This window comes from Scyliorhinus canicula, chromosome 25, assembly GCF_902713615.1.
Source record: "Scyliorhinus canicula chromosome 25, sScyCan1.1, whole genome shotgun sequence".
Taxonomy (NCBI): Eukaryota; Metazoa; Chordata; class Chondrichthyes; order Carcharhiniformes; family Scyliorhinidae; genus Scyliorhinus; species Scyliorhinus canicula.
In genome coordinates, this window is record NC_052170.1 from 4,582,779 (window position 1) to 4,600,539 (window position 17,761).

General features: G+C 47.0%; 1 protein-coding gene across 1 annotated transcript in view; it reads left to right on the forward strand.

The window, feature by feature from the left end:
* The first annotated feature begins 859 nt into the window (after positions 1–859).
* LOC119957105 (proteoglycan 4-like) overlaps positions 860–17,761 on the forward strand; it is a 32,968-nt gene continuing 16,066 nt past the window's right edge. Inside the window, exon 1 of the mRNA XM_038784801.1 lies at positions 860–1,001. The gene's annotated coding sequence lies outside the window, so the exon portion shown is untranslated. The remainder of the gene's footprint in view (positions 1,002–17,761) is intronic.

Below are 17,761 nucleotides of genomic sequence, written 5' to 3' on the forward strand. Positions count from 1 at the left end.
TTACAATGGAGTTACTGTGAAAAGCCCCTAGTCGCCACACTCCGGAGCCTGTTCGGGTACACGGAGGGAGAATTCAGAATGTCCAATTCGCCAAACAAGCGTGGCTTTCGGGACTTGTGGGAGGAAACCGGAACACCCGGAGGAAACCCACGCAGCCACGGGGAGAACATGCAGACTCCGCACAGACAGCGACCCAAGCTGGGAATCGAACCCGGGTCCCTGGCGCTGTGCAGCAAAAGTGCTAACCACTGTGCTACCGTGCCGCTCAGCCCTCTGATAAGCAACCACGTAATCTGTTTGTGTAATGTTGGTTGTGGAACATTGACCAGGGCATCGGGGAGAACTCCCCTGCAAAACAGTGCCACAGCGTCTCCTATGATGCACCAAAACGCCCAGAAGCTCCAGTTGAATATAGGTGTGGACAGAAACCACTCCTGTGACAGTGCAGCGCTCCCTCAGCACTGCGCCCAACAGAGTGCCAGCCTGCACTGCAGGATCCAAACATCCCCATCAACAGCAGCACGCCCGCAGAGTGCTGACAACCCAGCTACGGGCAAGATTAAACGTCTGACTGGTTTGGTGGTAGAAGAGCCAAAGGAGCTTTCTGCAGAGAGCTGGATGTGATGTATCGAACAGCTGTTTGTAAATGTCTGGGAATGAATCAGTGGGAAACAGCAGATGGGGTAGTGTGTGTGTGTGAGGGGTGGGTGGGGAGCTATCCTTGCTTGTTTGGATCCAATCCCATTGGCCAACTCTAATCCAGAGTATTGTCCACATCAAAAAGATTACCTAATTGGTTAAGATTTGAGGGACAATGTGATTGGCTGTTGAGGCAGGAGGTTTTGTCAGCTTGCTGATTGGTTTAGCAGTCTCACATTAAAAACCCAGTCTAGGAGCAGTGTTGCTTGGGATTCTGGAGTGTGTGTTTATAAACCGTGCTGCAGCTGCTGTAAAAAAAAAAACCAGACAGTCCTGCTTTCCTAACACAGGGGCTGAGGCAGGTAAGTTTCCTCCTGTTTGATTTGGTGTGGTGTTAAACCGTTTTTATATTTTCAGGCACTGATAATGATTAGAGAGAGAGAATGAGTAATTTTCTGTGTGGGAGTGACTGACTGGAGTATCTGTAAAGTGTGCAGGCGATGCATTGCAAAATAGGATTGTGCTCAGAGTTTATAAAGCTAAGCAGGTGGTGTACCTCAGGAATTGGGTTCCTTTTCAATGCAGTGAAGGCAAATCCCAAGTGTTTTGTGTGTGTTAGACTTTAAGGACCTCATTAAACTGCAGTACCTTTTTTTCCTTTGGGGAGGTGGTTTTGAGTGTCTAAATCCATGTTGTAACTGTTACTCTGCTTCCATTCTGTTTTTATTATAGAACTGGTTGTAATTTGCCTTAAATCCAATCCAGAGACTTATCTTGTGTGGGTCTGGGTGCATTGTGTCTGTAGCTGGGACTGTATTGATGTGGGTCTGGGTGCTTTGTGTGTCTGCCTGCGTAGGTGGGATTGTGTTGACATGGAGGTTTCTAGTATTTTTTTAAAGTTGGAGTTTCCAGAGACCAAATGCTGGAAAAACTCTGGGTTGGCTAGGGAAGAGAAACCAATTTGTCTGTATATCTGAATACAATTTTTGCTGGTTTAAAAAAGACCTTGTGTAAAAATATTGGTGTTAGGAGTTTCTATTAAGCTGCTTTCAGTCTTTGTAATTAAACACATTTTGTTGAGTGATTTCTTAATTTAGTTTTTTTTGGGGGGGAGCAGTTTTCTAGTTCTCCCTATGTATCCTAATTCAATTTGTTAAATTGACCCCCTTCCCCTCTGATCTGCTAAACCGCTCCTGCAGTCAGTCCATTGTATGGTCAAGAAAATGCTGAGTTTAGTGCTTGTTTTTCTTCAAGTGCTCAGTGCCTGGTGAATACTTCCCAGAAGTGGAAGAGTTAAACCTGGAGGTTGGAATGATGTTGTCTGGTCTGTGATCTCTTTTGGGGGGGGGAAAAAAATATATCTTTTTTTTCTTGATTTTTCTAATCGGTAGTGAGTGGGAGCTTTTGAGATGTATTTCAATGTCCAGTTGCTGAGTTAACAATAGCCACTATCTAGTGCTGAAAAGGGGAGGAGAGTTTGGGGAGTGTCTGCTAGTTTGGGACTGAATGCTGTTGGGTGTGTTTCTAATGGCCATCTCTTAAAAAGAGAACTCTCCATTTCAATTGGGGGCAGATGATGAGGGCAATGTGTTACACAATCTCACCAAACTAATGGTGCTGATGTGACTCCCTAACCCCAGCCAGGAAATTAATTACTACTGTTTGTTTTTGGAGCTGGGCTCATTTACCCTTCCAATTGATGTGAGGGATTCTTGTAGGGTTTAGTTATGATGTGGCCTCCCTCTCTACCTCCCCTGGTCAAACAGTCTCCTGCCCCCTTGGGAACCTTGCAGCTAATATCTGAGTACATTGGATGGCAGGAAGAGGAAAAATACTTGTTCCTTTGATGCCCCTGTAATTTTTAAATCGAGGAATCACAAATGCCCTGATCGATTGTTGCCATTTTCTTGCTACTGGTCAGTAACTCCTTTAATGCTGATGGTGAGTGTGTTCAAAGTGGATTTCATTAGTTATATTTCATCCTCTCCTGGAACTGACTGAATCTATTAGCCCCTCAGAGAACAATATATCTCTGGGAATGGCCTGGTCTCTTCTGTTAATGTTATCAAGTAATTTAAGAGTCTCCATGATTCCCCCTCCCCCTTCCCCTTCCCCTTCCCCCTTTCCAGGTCTGCAGAAGGAATTTAGCACAAAGGGATGATGTGGCCCTGTGCTGTGACCTCTCTCTCTCTCTCTCTAATCATTCCAGGGTTAAATGATGCAAGTTCATGTTTAGTGTTCAAAGCATTGGTGATGGGTGTAGCCCTAGTTCTAACTTAAAAGGAATGCCTGCTCTTTAAATCTGATCCAGGTAGATTCCCTTGTGATGGTGAAACTCATCAGCAGCTTAATTTCCCCGGTTAAAGTCTTGACTTCAATCTGCAGGGTGACTTTTATAGCTCCAATATCCCTTTTTACAATTTTATTATTCTTTTTCTGGAGTTTATAAACTTCCAATATAGTGCCGGTAACTGGAATGGGGAATAAAAGAATGTGGCAACTAGGGGCTTTTCACAGTAACTTTATTTGAAGCCTACTTGTGACAATCAGCAATTTTCATTTCATGGTCTTGGTGGGTTTTGGGGAGGGGGTAGACAGAAAATGCCAGAGATATTCCCGGTTGGACAGTACCTGTGGAGGAATAAATCTGTTTAGGAGAGGACTGAAATAATTCTGGGAGCTTATCCAACAATATTGGAAGGGTTAATTAAACCAGGAGACCAATTGGCCCACAAGCTTAAAAGGGGAGATTGAAAGCTTGGTGGTGTTTTGAAAATTGCCCACGAGTTTTATTTTGGCCAGATTAAAGAATTGTCATTTTCTTATCAAGGGTTAGAAATTCAACCAAGCAGTGATACTTTCATTTTTGCTTTCTTATTTTGTCCCCTGCAGTCTCATGACAGGACCAGCTTAATTGAATTTTTACTTTGCTCTTCCATTTGTCCCCTGAAATTGCCACTCTCGGACCAGTGACATTTCACTAAAAATTCTCATCACGGTTTCCAAATTCTCTGGCCTTTTTTGTTGTTTACTCTTTGTCACAACTGTCATGTGGGCAAGGCCAGCATTTGTTGCTCAACCCTTATTGCCTCCTTGTGCGTCTTGCTGGATCGTTTCAGAGGGCGGCTGAGAGTCGACCACGTTGCTGTGGGTCTGGAGTCATGTAGGCCAGACTGGGTCAGGACAGCAGATTTCTCTCCCTAAAGGACACAGTGAACCAGATGGGTTTTTACAACAATCGCTGATGGTTGTCATCGTCACCATTGCTGAGACTAGCTTTCAATTCCAGACTTCCTTTCAATTGAATTTGGGATTTTGAACACCTGTCCCCAGAGGCCCAGGCTAGTCTAGTGACATCACCACCTCCCTACAGGCCTTGCATGCGATGCTGCACACCCCCTTGATGCTGCACACCCCCTCCCCACACCAAGATCTCTACACCCCATTCTGGTGTCTTGAACATCCCTTCTAATCACTCTACCTATGGTTCTGCCTCCTGATACCTAGGCCACAAACCCTGCTGTTCATCTTTGACTTTTCAGGGTGGCGCAGTGGGTTAGCCCTGTTGCCTCTCGGCGCTGAGGTCCCAGGTTCGATCCTGGCTCTGGGTCCGTGCGGAGTTTGCACATTCTTCGTGTTTGCGTGGGTTTCGCCCCCACAACCCAAAGATGTGCAGGGTAGGTGGATTGGCCACACTAAATTGCCCCTTAATTGGAAAAAAAATGAATTGGGAACACTAAATTTATTATTTTTTTAAATCTGACTTTTCAGTTACTCCTTTGGAAACTTGATTCTTTGCAAGTTTTTGGTCACCTGTCTTCGGAACGCTGGTGTCTAGTTTTATTATCATGTCTGAAGTCCCTTGGGACACACGGGTATGTTAAACGGGCTACATAAGTGAAGTTTGAGTCATATCTGAGGCTCCTCATTTGAGGCCCAAGCCATTGACTAGAATGGCAGCAGACTGCAGCCCCCCCCTCTCCCCCCCCCCCCCCCCCTCCCCCCATATGCTAACAAGTCCACTGTCTTCTGTTTGTAGCCCAGAAAGTTGGTCACAGCCAGAGGTTGGCCCTGGATCCAGTTCAGCAGAGGAGGCAGTGTGTTTTGAGGTTGTGTTGGTATGAGTTTTGGTTTTTGTTCAGTCAGTAGGCTCGGATGGACTGAGCTCGGCCATTTGTGCACCGCTTCAGTTATGAAGGATTCTGCAACAGCTCCCTGTCTGGGATATGCTGCAGTTTTGAGTGGTGTCAAATACATTTGCAGCTGTATGGAGCCAGCCATTGATCTGAATGAGGGAATTCAGCTACAGTATTCTGTAGCATTCTGTTATCGTGCTAAATTAGATGGGGCCCTGTCTGAAGAGTTAGATTGATATTAAATTTTAAATGGCATTTGAGTTTGGGCCTCTAATTTGAATAAATTAATGAGTATGATTAATATTTTTGAAAGGAGCCCAAGTTTGCATTTAATCACCATCTGGGACTATTTAACGTGTCTCGCCAGACCAGTCTGACCCCTGGACCAGGGTGGCACAGTGGTTAGCACTGTTGCTTCACAGCAGCAGGGTCGCAGGTTCGATTCCCAGCTTGGGTCAGTCTGTGCAGAGTCTGCACGTTCTCCCCGTGTCTGCGTGGGTTTCCTCCGGGTGCTCCGGTTTCCTCCCCCAAGTCCCGAAAGACGTGCTGTTAGATGAATTGGACATTCTGAATTCTCCCTCGGTGTACCCGAACAGGTGCTGGAGTGTTGGGATGGCCACCAAAAGAGGGCCTCGTTTTGTGAGAAACCAAATCACCCATTGGTGACCCTTATCTTGCCTGCACTCCAATTTCTCAATATTGTGCCAGCAACCTTCAAGCCCACCCTCACAAGCCCACCATAGCCCATAGCTTGCATTGTAAACATATGGAGTTTATTTTTTTTGCGGGGGGGTTTCTAAGTCATTGGCTAATGAATCCTCACCTTTCAACCCTGCCCGTTCTGGTGAGCGGATGGGTAATGAACCGGCAGTGCAGTCATGGGAGCTGAAACATTCTGTTCCCATTTGAGACTGTAAACATGCCTGCTTTTGTCTCCTATGAATTAGTCTGTGGGACAGACATTATTTGATATCTTGGGTGAATGCCACATCTGAATAATAATGGCCTCTTGATTAATACCTTTGTGTACAGGCTAATAACTGACCCGGGGCTGAAGCTTCTGCTCTCTCTCCCCCTCTCTCTCTCTCTCTCTCCTCGGCCCTGAGTTACTGTCCATGTGGAGTTTGAACATTCTCCCCATGTCTGTGTGGGTCGTGCCCCCACAAGATGTGCAGTGTAGGTGGATTGGCCACTCTAAATTGCCCCTTAATTGGGGGGGGGGGGGGGAAATAATTGGGTACTCCAAATTTAAAGAAATTCAGACCGGACTTGGCTTCAATTCTGTTCTCCCAACTCTTTATGTTTTTTCTTCTCTCTCCTTCCTCCACCCCCTCGCCCTGCATAAGTGCCTGTTGTCCATGAGGATCTTTCTTCTGTCTACCTGCCCCGCCCCCCCCATATAACTGTCCATTGTCCATGAGGATAGAGCAACAATCTCACATCCCTATCCCAGCCTGGGTCGGCACTTTTGAATTTGAAGAGAAGGACATTCCTGTCAGCGTTGCTAGCTCTCAGCTAAATTAATCCTTTATTTCCAGGGGCACAGCTAGGAGCATCCCAAGATTTAATCAAAGAAGGGCTTAAAAGATCGTTTAATTTCTTTATCAATCAATGGATGAGGGGAGGATGTTGGACAATCAAGAATCCATGCAGTTGGGTCTATTCACTTTCCAATTGGCAACGTCGTGGGGTTCATCCCATTGAGCAACCAAAAGGGGGCCAAAGGGGGTGGGACATGGTCATGTGGTGACCCATCCAGGATGGTGTCCAGCCAGACGTGGCAATTGATTGGAGGATGTACAATGCTTGTCTGGCAATGATCACCTGAAATTGTACAAAAACATTGATATTCCTTGAGGTTGGGTTTTGGATGGATGTCCGGCTGCTATTCAGTCCCGAGGTTGGGGACAAGTCACTAACAATTGTGGTGAATGCTTAATTTGAGATTGGTCTTTGGCAGTGTTGTGATGTTTGAGTTTGCTATATAGTTGGCTGAGATACAAAGAGAAGCTGGAGGGGAGAGGGGGGGGAAGGAGTGTCAGAGTTGGTTCAAAGCAACCCAGTTCTTAAAAAGAAAAATACTATATTAGATCATTTGCTGTAGCAATTAAACTGCAATGTAATTTGTGTTCTGTGTCTTGAGATTGAGTTCTCAAATTGGTAATCTCTAGCTTCTGATGATGACCCAAATAGTTTTGGCCTTTCAAAATCTTCACAGGCCTGTGTGGAACCAATGAATCCAACATTAGCTGTTCTCGATCTGAAGCCTAGCACTTTTCAAAGGTGATTCTGTCATGTGGCATTAGGGTAGCTGATTACTGGACTCTGAGGTTGGGGGGGGGTGCGGAATTAGGGCTAGGTGAAAGCCCTGGGGACCTGGGTTCAAATCCCCATGGGAGTTTATTAAATCTGGAATATGAGGCCAGTCTCAGTAATGATGATGGCAAAACCATTGTCTATGTTACAAACACCTGATACACTAATGTCCTTTTTCTGGGGAAGGCAATCTGCCAGCCTCGCCTGATCTGGCCCACATGTGACTCCAGCCCACTGAAATGTGGTTGATTCTGAACTTCCCTCTTCTTTCCGTTCCGGGGCAATTTTGGGATGGGAAACAACATGTCCTTGCCTGTGACGCCCACAACTCTTGAAGAATAAAACAATCTGATAGGCTAACAAATTACCTTTAAATTGCCTGTTTGTTTTTGCCACTGACTTCCCAGTTCCATGTCTTGCCATTGGTGGCTGTAACTGTCCAGGCCTGAAAATGGAGTTCTCTCCTTCAACCTTTCAGCTCTCATTGGTAATGTCACCCAGGCTAATCCAGAGGCCCAGGCTGAATGGGGTTAAATCCCACCTTGGCTGCTTGTGGAGGTGAAAGCTAGTCTCAGTCAATGTGAAACTATTATTTATCATTTACAGCCAATTTTGTTTCTGTCCCCTCCACCTTGTCTAGTCTGGCCTACGTGCAACTTCCCTCTGAAATGGTCTAGCATTGGGTAATTGGGAAAAGGCAAAACATGTTGGCCTTGGCAATGACGCTCCCATCAGATGCAAGAATAAAAAATCCTCGTAGCCCAGTGCTCCGTCTTGTTAACTCTCCTGAAAGCAGCATAGAAAATGGCCACTGGAATTGAGGCATGTATGCCACAATGTGCTCCTGATTTTCTTTTTAAATTTCCAGTGTTTTATGGGGGCAAAATTTTGTGTTTGCACATCAACAATGTACATGAGGTCAAATTTCCACTTTGTCAAAATGTATCCCCGGGTGAGCCGCATTTTGTAAACCCTGTGGAGATCAATCTTGCAGTGATTAATATTTAAAAATGGGACTGGGACTGAAATTAATCTCTTCAATCACAATTAAACCACAGGGTGGTTCACTGCAACTGGCCAGAACCTTCTCTCTCGCTTAGTCTTCTAACCCATTAACATTTTGTTCCTTTCTCTCACATACTTGGTTAATACAGCCATGCTATTTATTCCAGTAAGTTGCCATGCTATTTATTCCAGTAAGTTGCCATGCTATTTATTCCAGTAAGTTGCCAGGTACAAGTGTTTCCTGCATTTGGGGAAAATTCTTCATTGGGTCACACTTCACAAAGAGGCTGTTCCTGAGTTATAGCTCTATACCCAAGTTCTTCCTTCATCCTGTCTGTCTGTCCTTTCCATTTCTCCCCCACCCCCAATCATTTAAGGAGTGGCCAACTATTGGGTGGAAGGAAAAAGGGTCCCTCAGCTGGGATTTTATATCATTAAAAATAATGACACCTCACTAGGGGCTTTACAAAACTAGATATAGCACCACTACATGAGGAACAATGGGGCTGATAACCCAAACCTTGACTGAAGAGTACAATTTAAGGAATGTCTTGGAGGAAAGGGTTGCAGGAGAGAATTCCAATGTCTTAGAGGCCATGGCAACTGACGTGCAGGATGGGAATTTCTATGCCTGAGGCCTAGGCAACTCTGGATGCAATTACTGATAGTCTGAGCATTCTCGAGCACTCCTGAATCGGGTGTGCAGACAGGATGGAGGTGGCCAGGCTGGAGCAGGTGAGGCTGTATAGAGGGTTTTGAAGGCCAGGGTTTAAAATCAATGTGTTCCTCGACCAGGTTCCGATTGGCCAGTGAGCATCGGCAGCACGGTAGCATTGTGGATAGCACAATTGCTTCATGGCTCCAGTGTCCTAGGTTCGATTCCGGCTTGGGTCAGTGTGTGGAGTCTGCACGTTCTCCCCATGTGTGTGGGTTTCCTCCGGGTGCTCCGGTTTCCCCCCACAGTCCAAAGATGTGCGGGTTAGGTGGATTGGCCATGATAAATTGCCCTTAGTGTCCAAAATTGTCCTTGGTGTTGGGTGGGGTTACTGGGTTATGGGGATAGGGTGGAGGTGTTGACCTTGGGTAGGGCTGCTCTTTCCAAAAGCCAGTGCAGACTTGATGGGCTGCATGGCCTCCTTCTGCACTGTAAATTCTGTGATGGGTGAAGGGACGAACAGGGCTTCCTCAGGGCAGGCAAGATGGACAGCAGAGTTTTGATGACCGCCCACACAGGACATGGGAGACCTGAGAGGAGTGAGTTGGAAATAGTCTCAGACCCAGAGGTAATGGCAGGTATGGGGTGAGGAATGAATGAGAAGAGTTTGAGGAGCTCTCGCCAATGCCCTGGCCAATATTTATTCCTCCATAATCCAGTTAGAATCCCACTGGGATCTTGCTGGCTGTGTAACCTACATTTCAGGAAAGTGCTTCATTGCCTTCAAGTGCTTTGAGATGAGGTTTTTAAAGCTGCTGTGTAGTCCTGCTCATGGAGCAGCATGCTGCAGATTCGGCTGTCTTTGAGTGTGCTACCTCGCTCTTACAAGCAAGCAACCGTTTAGTTTACATAATGTAAATATGGGCTGATGTAGCAGTCTATTGATCTGGTCAAACAGTGACTGGCTATGAGGCACTTTGTTTTAATTTATACTGTTGCACCTGGACGGTGGAGGCCATTCGGCCTGTCCATGTTGATACTGGCCCCCTGCAAGAGCAACTTCCCACTGCTACCCATTCCCTATTGTCACTCTGCAAACTTTCTCGATATCCAATTCCTTTTTGAAGTCCTGGCTTTGAATCTGCCCCCAGCACACGCTCGGACATTCCAGACCCAGCCACCGGCTGCATTTTGTGTAAAGCGTCCTCGTATTGCTGATGCTTCTGGTCAGTGGTCCTCCCCTTTCTGCCAATAGAAACCGTTTCCTTGCTGTCCAGACCCCTTGATGGTTTGATTGCAGTTCTCAATCTCCTGGAGCCGGAGAACGGCTCCAGCATCTCTGATCTATAATTGTAGCTATCTGTGACACACTTCTTGTGAACTAGTTGGCACCATCACTAATGCTTCCACCTTTCTTGCCATGTGCAGAATTAAACACTTCCAATCAATATTTGTGGTTCATCACTTTTTTTACTGTCTCCAATCGTGAAGCCCAGCATCCTGTGTTAACCACTTCACAACCTTCCTTGCCACTTGCAACTATTTTATGCATGTATAGTCCCATCCCACCTTATTTGGATTGTATTTTTATTTATGTTTTTAGTTTATATATTACTTCCACTGTCTTTGCATTACCAGCAAGGAGGTGGTAACATCAGAGGCCCAGCCTAATGCTCTGGGGACCTGGGTTCCGAACCCACCACAGCAGATGGTGAACCTTGAATTGAACTAATAAATCTGGAATATATAGAGTTGGTGACAAAACCCACCTGATTTGCTGATGTCCTGTATGTGTCCCCCAGACTCTCAGCCAAGTGGATTGACTTGTTAACCACCCTCTGTTTCTAGTAATTTGGGGGATGGGCAGCACATGCTGGGCTTTGTTGGTGATGTCAGTGTCCTACGAAGGGATAGATTTAAATCTTGGAGCTGGTCTCTTTGGTGGCATGGCTGCAAGCTGTCTGGGGGTTTGCTCCATGGGATCAGCTTCAAGTGCTGTTCTCTCTTGTTGGAAGGGAGCTGGCAGGCAAGGTCCTGGCAAATCGGCCAGTGGGACAATCATTTGTGCCGTGAAGCCTGTGTGGTGTCTTGTTAAGTGGCCCAATTAGCATTTGATTACCAGTGGCGGCTGTAGCGATATCATGGATATGTTGTAATTCACCGACTGACCACTAGGAGTCTCATTAGTATATAAGTGAACCCAGAGTCAGGTGACCTCAGACTGACCAGGGAGCTGGGAGAGAGGTTGCTTGTGCATGTTCATACTGTTATTCATCTGTTTTGTGTATATATTGAACACGCAGTTAATGTTGAATCATTTGGGCAGCACAGTGGCACATGGTTAGCACTGCTGCCTCGCAGCACTTGAGGACCCGGGTTCGATCCCGGTTCTGGGTCACTCTCCGTGTGGAGTTTGCACATTCTCCCAGTGTCTGTGGGTTTCGGCCCCACAACCCAAAGATGTGCAGGGTAGGTGGATTGGCCACGCTAAATTGCCCCTTAATTGGGAAAAATTGAATTTGGTACTCGCTTTAATTTTAATAGTTTTTGGCTACAAGTGTTCTTGTAATATAAAGGGCCATCTGACAAAGATGACAATGACCTCGCCGGTTTGACCATCTGGATGCTCACGACGGTTCCTGCTCGCCTCCACACCTTTGGGGTCTGTTATCTACAAGCATGACACTGCATTCCAGTCACTTGCCACTTCAGTTGTGCATCGTTCTAATGAACCTCTCTATGCAGCACATTGCCTTTCAGTTTGGCACATCACAACCTTCTGCGCTGAGTAAAACAATTTTCCATCCTAAACAGTGCTCCCAGGTGCTGTTGGTAAATTTGTTCTCCGGCTTATCGCAGACCTTATCTCCTCCACATCACTGAATTTTCTTGACCGTATGTCTCCCAACCTTCTGCAGTCCTTGCTGGTTAAAGTCCCTCACCTGGGCTGGGTGGTCCCCACCTGGGCCCTGGGCTGAGTGTTTCCTGAATCATTAAGCACAGAAGGCTAGTCAGACCATCTTGGCTGTCCTAGGGAGCAGTTTGCATACTGCCACACCCCTACCATCACCCCACTTCCCTGTACACCACTTTAATAAAAAATAAATAAAAAAAATAAAATATCTGAAACATTTAATGTGGAGGGTGGTAGATGTGGCATGCCTCATCTTTAAAAAGTACCTGGATGAGCACTTGGGTGTGCCGTAACATTCCAGATTGTGGGCCAAATGCTGGCAAGTGGGATTAGGTGGGCAAGGTGTGCATTGGTGCCGATTCGATGGGCTGAAGGGCCTCTTTTGCACTGTAGTATTCTGTGGAGAAACTTCAACACAAGGCCATTCTGCACCTGCCTCGTGTCTGTCTAGGCCTAAAGAGCCAGCCAGCCTGATCCAATTTTCCAGCACTTGGCCCATAGCCCCACGTGGGGGTCATGTAGACCACCTCATTCTCATTACCTCAATTCGGTCCAGTTGAAATGAAAATGAAAATCACTTATTGTCACGAGTAGGCTTCAATGAAGTTACTGTGAAAAGTCCCTAGTCACCACATTCCGGCGCCTGTTCGGGGAGGCTGTTACGGGAATCGAACAGTGCTGCTGGCCTGCTTTCAAAGCCAGCGATTTAGTGCAGTGTGCTAAACAGTGGGTGGTTATTCTGTTAGTTGTTAATCAGACCCTACCTTTCCTTAACAAGCCCATGCTGACTGTCCTTGGAAGTGACCAGGTTTATCCTTTCCCTCAGAATTGATACCAATAATTTTCCCATTACCAGGGTTCTAGCACATTGCATTTTCTGATGACAGCACAGATTTTGCGTGGTTATAGACTGCGCAGTGATGTGTGACAGTAACAGTAGTGATTTGTCATTGTTCTCTGACTGGCGCAGCATTTGCTGGCTGTATTTGCATCCAAGATGCAGGGGGAAGGAAGCGAGGGTGGGTTTGTTGCTTCAAGGGATGTGGGCTTTGATGCTTCACTTGTCCATCCTGCCCTCTGGTTTGAGCTGCTGCTGTCCATGTGGTGTAGGTACACCACGGTGCTCTGGGAGGGAGTTCCAGGAGTTTGACCCAGTGACAGTGAATGGACTATTTCCAAGTCGGGCTGGAGAGTGACTGGGGGGGGGGGGGGGGGGAGAAACTTGCAGGTGGTTGTGTCCCAAGGTGTCTGCTGCCTTTGCCCTTCCAGATAGTAGGGGTCACTGGTTTGGAAGGTGCTGCCTAAGGAGCCTTGGTGAGTTACTGCAGTGCATCTTGTAGATGGTGCACATGGCTGCTACTGCCTCGGTGGTGCAGGGAGTGTATAGCGAGGGCAGGGACGAGAGTATTCCATTACTCCTGATTTGTGCACAGGCTTTGGGGAGACTGGACCCCCTCTGCACGATTCCAAGCCTTTGGCCTACTCTGGTAGCCACAGTATTTTTATATGACTAGTCTCACTCCATTTCTGGTGAATGGTAAGTCTAAGGATGTTAGTGGAGGATTTGGTGTGGTAATTGATGTCAAAGGGCAAAGGTTAACCTCTGGTTGCTGATGGTCATTGCACATGGCAGCATGGTGGTTAGCGTCGATGCTTCACAGCTCCAGGGTCCCAGGTTCGGTTCCCGGCTGGGTCACTGTTCCCCGTGTGTGCGTGGGTTTCCTCCGGGTGCTCCAGTTTCCTCCCACAGTCCAAAGATGTGCGGGTTAGGTTGGATTGGCCATGCTAAATTGCCTGTAGTGTCCTAAAAAGTAAGGTTGGGGGGGGGGGGGGGGGGGGGGGGGTTGTTGGGTTACAGGTATAGGGTGGATATGTGGGTTTGAGTAGGGTGATCATTGCTCGGCACAACATCGAGGGCCAAAGGGCCTGTTCTATCTGCATTTCTGACCTTCTGTTGGAAGGGAGGTCCTTGATGAAACCAAAAAGAAAATGCTGGAAAATCTCAGCAGGTCTGGCAGCATCTGTAGGGAGAGAAGAGCTAACGTTTCGAGCCCAGATGACTTTGTCAAAGCTGCCACTTGATAGCACTGTTGACAACCCCTTTCCTCACTGATTGAGATGGGACTGATAGAACCGTAATTGGCCGGGTTGCATTTGTCCTGTTTCTTGTGCACAGGACCTGATTGCTGGGTAGGTGCCAGTGTTGTAGCTGTACTGGAATAGCTTGACTAGGGGTACGGCAAGTTCTGGAGCACGAGTGATATTGTTGGGGCCCGTAGCCTTTGCAGGTCTAGTGTCTTCAGCCAGTTCTTATTGGCTGAAGGCTGTCATCTGTGATGCTGGGGCCTCTGGAGGGGACAGACAGAAAGAAACAAAAAGAAATAGGAGCAGGAGGAGGCTATTTGGCTCTTCAAGCCCGTTCCGCCATTCGTTATGATCATGGCTGATAATCCAACCACATCCTGCTTTTTTACCCCCCCGTATCCTTTGCCGTAAGTGCTATATCTAACTGCTTCTTGAAACCATACAATGTTCTGGGCTCTCTACTTCCTGTGGTAATGAATTCCACAGGCTCACCCTCTCTGGGTGAAGAAATTTCTCATCTCTGTCCTGAATGGTCTACCCTGTATCTGTACCCTACCCCTGGTTCTGGGCACCCCCACCATCGGGAACATCCTTCCTGCATCTACCCTGACCACCAAAGTGGATATTCTTGCTTTTCTTCAAATTATACTGCACCTGCCATTCATTTGCCCACTCACTCCCAACATGTCCTAATCACACTGAAGGATCTCTGCATCTTCCTCACAGCTCACCCTCCCACCCAACTTGGTGTCATTTGCAAATTTGGAGAGATGACATTTTGTTCCCTCATCTAAATCATTAATATATATTGCGACTAGCTGGGGTCCCAGCACCGATCCCTGTGACTAGTCACAACCTACCAATTTGAAATTCCTACTGTTTCCTGTCTGCCAACCATTTTTCTATCCATCTCAATACATTGCTTCCAATCCCATGAGCTTTAATTTTACACGCTAATCCTTTGTGGGACTTTAAGCCTTCTGAAAATCCAAATACACCACATCCACTGGCTCCCCCTCTTCTACTTGTTACATCCTCAAGAATTCCAGATGGATCATCCACTTGGCACTTGCGGCCAATTTGTGGAAAGTGCTTCGGCCTTCTCTTCGTCATTGATGTGCTGGGCGCCTCCTCATTGAGGATGGGGATATTCATGGAACCTTCTCCTTCAGTGAGTTCTTTAATTGTCCACCATCATTCACAGCTGGATATGGTAGGACTGCAGAGCCAAGGACAGGACATGGGTGAACCAGATAGGTTTATCAACATGGTTTCATGGTCATCATTAGACTTTTGTGTCTGTCACAGAACAAGATTTGACGTACGTTTTCTTCTTCCCCCACCCCCCAGAAAAAAATCATTGAACTCTTTGTGTACCTTTTTTTATTTGTGTACCTTTTATCAAATACAATGAGATTATTATTTGAGACTCTGTAGAACAGGCTAAAAGAGGGGGTGTGGTGATTTGTGTAGATGCAATGGGGTGGGTGGGGGGGGGGGGGGGGGGGGAAAGGGGGAAATGATCTCCTGTTGCAAGTATTCTGATGGATTTGTATCTTGCCTGAAGAAAGTCCCAGAATGGTTTCTGCTGAAACGCTGTTCATGAATCTCAAAAGATTGTGATATATTTGAGATTTTAATGCTCTGGCTGATGACAAATATTCAAGCGGTTTGTGGGGCATTACAAAAAGCATCGTTTTGCAGTCAGTGATTCATCGCAACACTGGGGTATGATCAGGACTGTTTTTTTTTGGGGGGGGGGCTTTGATCATTGAGCTGCTGTTCCAGGCTGTGATAGTTTAAAACACCAGCAGAGACAGGCTCCCTAATCACAAACTGTTAACGATGCCACTGATTTGGGTTCCCATCTGTGACCCATTTTGCTGGAGGCTTATCCGTCACTCGGGTCAGCTCGTTCCAAAAGGCAGGTTGAGATGGGAATCGCTGACAACTGGCACAATGCTGGAAAAGGGATCGACTCCCTGTTTCTTCACTACTTACCTAAGCTTGGGGGGGGGGGGGGGGGGAAGAGGCGAGAAATGGGGCTGACGTTCCCTCCGAGTCCTGCCCAGGTTTGACACCAGGAGCCTTTGATGATATTTCCCCTCCATCTCTGCACCAGTGCTTGTGTTCATTTCCATAAACTGCTTGTCCAATAAATGACTTGTCCTTTTTAAAACATTGTTGGTAGTGCACAGGAGCAGGGATGTGCTGTGATGTGTGCTTTTGCCAGATGAATGGGGTTGCATTGTGGTTGTCAATAGAATACCCATGTTTGGGGTATCAAATGTCTGAAGGGGGGGGGGGGGGGGGGGTGGGGGGCACCCAGTAGTGCAGTTGGAATTCCTTTTCCGAATGGAAGATGGCCAGACTGTTTTGGCCTGTAAGAATGCCCAGGCACAGTACCAGTCATTACAGCTCTGATGCTGTAGCAATCATTGACTGAATATTTGCATGTCATGCTTTAGTTTGATTGCACGTAAACACAGAGCCAGGGAACAGATTGCAGCAAGCAAGAGGCTTCACAATGTTACACCGGCAACAGGATTGTTCCCCAGATCTCTCCATCTGAGGCAACATCCTTCCTAATGTTTCAAATGTTGCATGTGACAGGTGTCCGGTTTTAAATTCACCTTGGCCTTAAATCTGCATGGTGAGCAGAAACAGATGGACAGTGTGGTAGCTGACAGGCGGATTCCTCCAATCTAGAGATTACTCTAGGGTTCTGTGGTTAGCACTGCTGCCTCAGAGCGGTAGGGACCTGGGTTCAATTCCAGCCTCGGGTCACTCTCTGTGGAGTTTGTATGTTCCACCCTGTCTGCATGGATTTCCTCCGGGTGCTCTGGTTTCTTCCCACAGTCCAAAATGAGCAGAGGTAATGATAAATTGCCCCTTAGTGTCCAATATATATAAATGGGAGAAAACGTAGTGGGTCTGATTAGCAAGTTTGCAGATGATACTGAAATGGCAATAATTGTGGATAGTGAAGGAGATTGTCAGAGAATACAACAGGATGTAGATAGGCTGCAAAATTGGGATGGGACTTGGGGATGTAACGGACCCTTGATGGACTGGACATGCCAGTTGTGGGGGAGGATAGGAAACGGGGGCTGGAAACACCACTAGAACTGGGAGAACTCATGGGGAGCATCAATTGCATGCAGGTGGGAAAGTCGCCGAGACCAGACTGACTTCTACACAAAATTCATGGCGGCACTGGCCCTGCATCTGCAGGGAATGTTCACAGACTCACTGCCAGGGGACACATTGCCACCTACACTGGCACAAGCCTCCATCTTGCTGAGTGGCTTGGAGGGAAACTAGTGGGTGGTGTTCCCATGTGTCCTGCCCTTCTGCTAGATGGTTTGGAAGGTGCTGCCCAAGATGCATGGGTGCGTTGTTGCAGTGCATCTTGCAGGTGGTACATATGGCTGAGAATCCCTACAGAAGGAGGCTGTTTGGCCCATCGGGTTTGCACCGACCCTCTGAAAGAGCACCCCACTTAAGGCCACTCCCCTGCCTTATCCTGTTAACCCCTTAACCTCATCTAATCTGCACATCTTTGGCCAGCAGGAGGAAACCAACACAGACACGGGGAGGAAGTGTTACTCAGTCACCTGAGCCCAGAATTGAACATGGGTCCCTGGTGCTGTGAGGCAGCTTTGCTGACCACTGTCACCCCAACAAGGGAGTGACTTTATCTGGGATGGTGTTGTGGAGTGTTTGTTGGCTTAAACATTCCACGTGCCGGTTATTGTCTGAATGTCAAGATCTAAAACTGCTTTTAGTCAGGCAATCTTAAGAGCCAGCAGGGTTGGAGCAGGTGTTGACACCCAAGGGCGAAAGGAAGCATATTTTTGGGTTTTCTGTTTTGGAAACTGGACCATAGACAGCAATAATTGGTGGGTGCATTGTGACTGATTCTCAGTAATACAGGGCCTTTTAATGCACCAGTAGAATTTGGTGTTTAATGCAGCATCTGTTGCAGGGAATCGGTATAAGGCAGGTGCT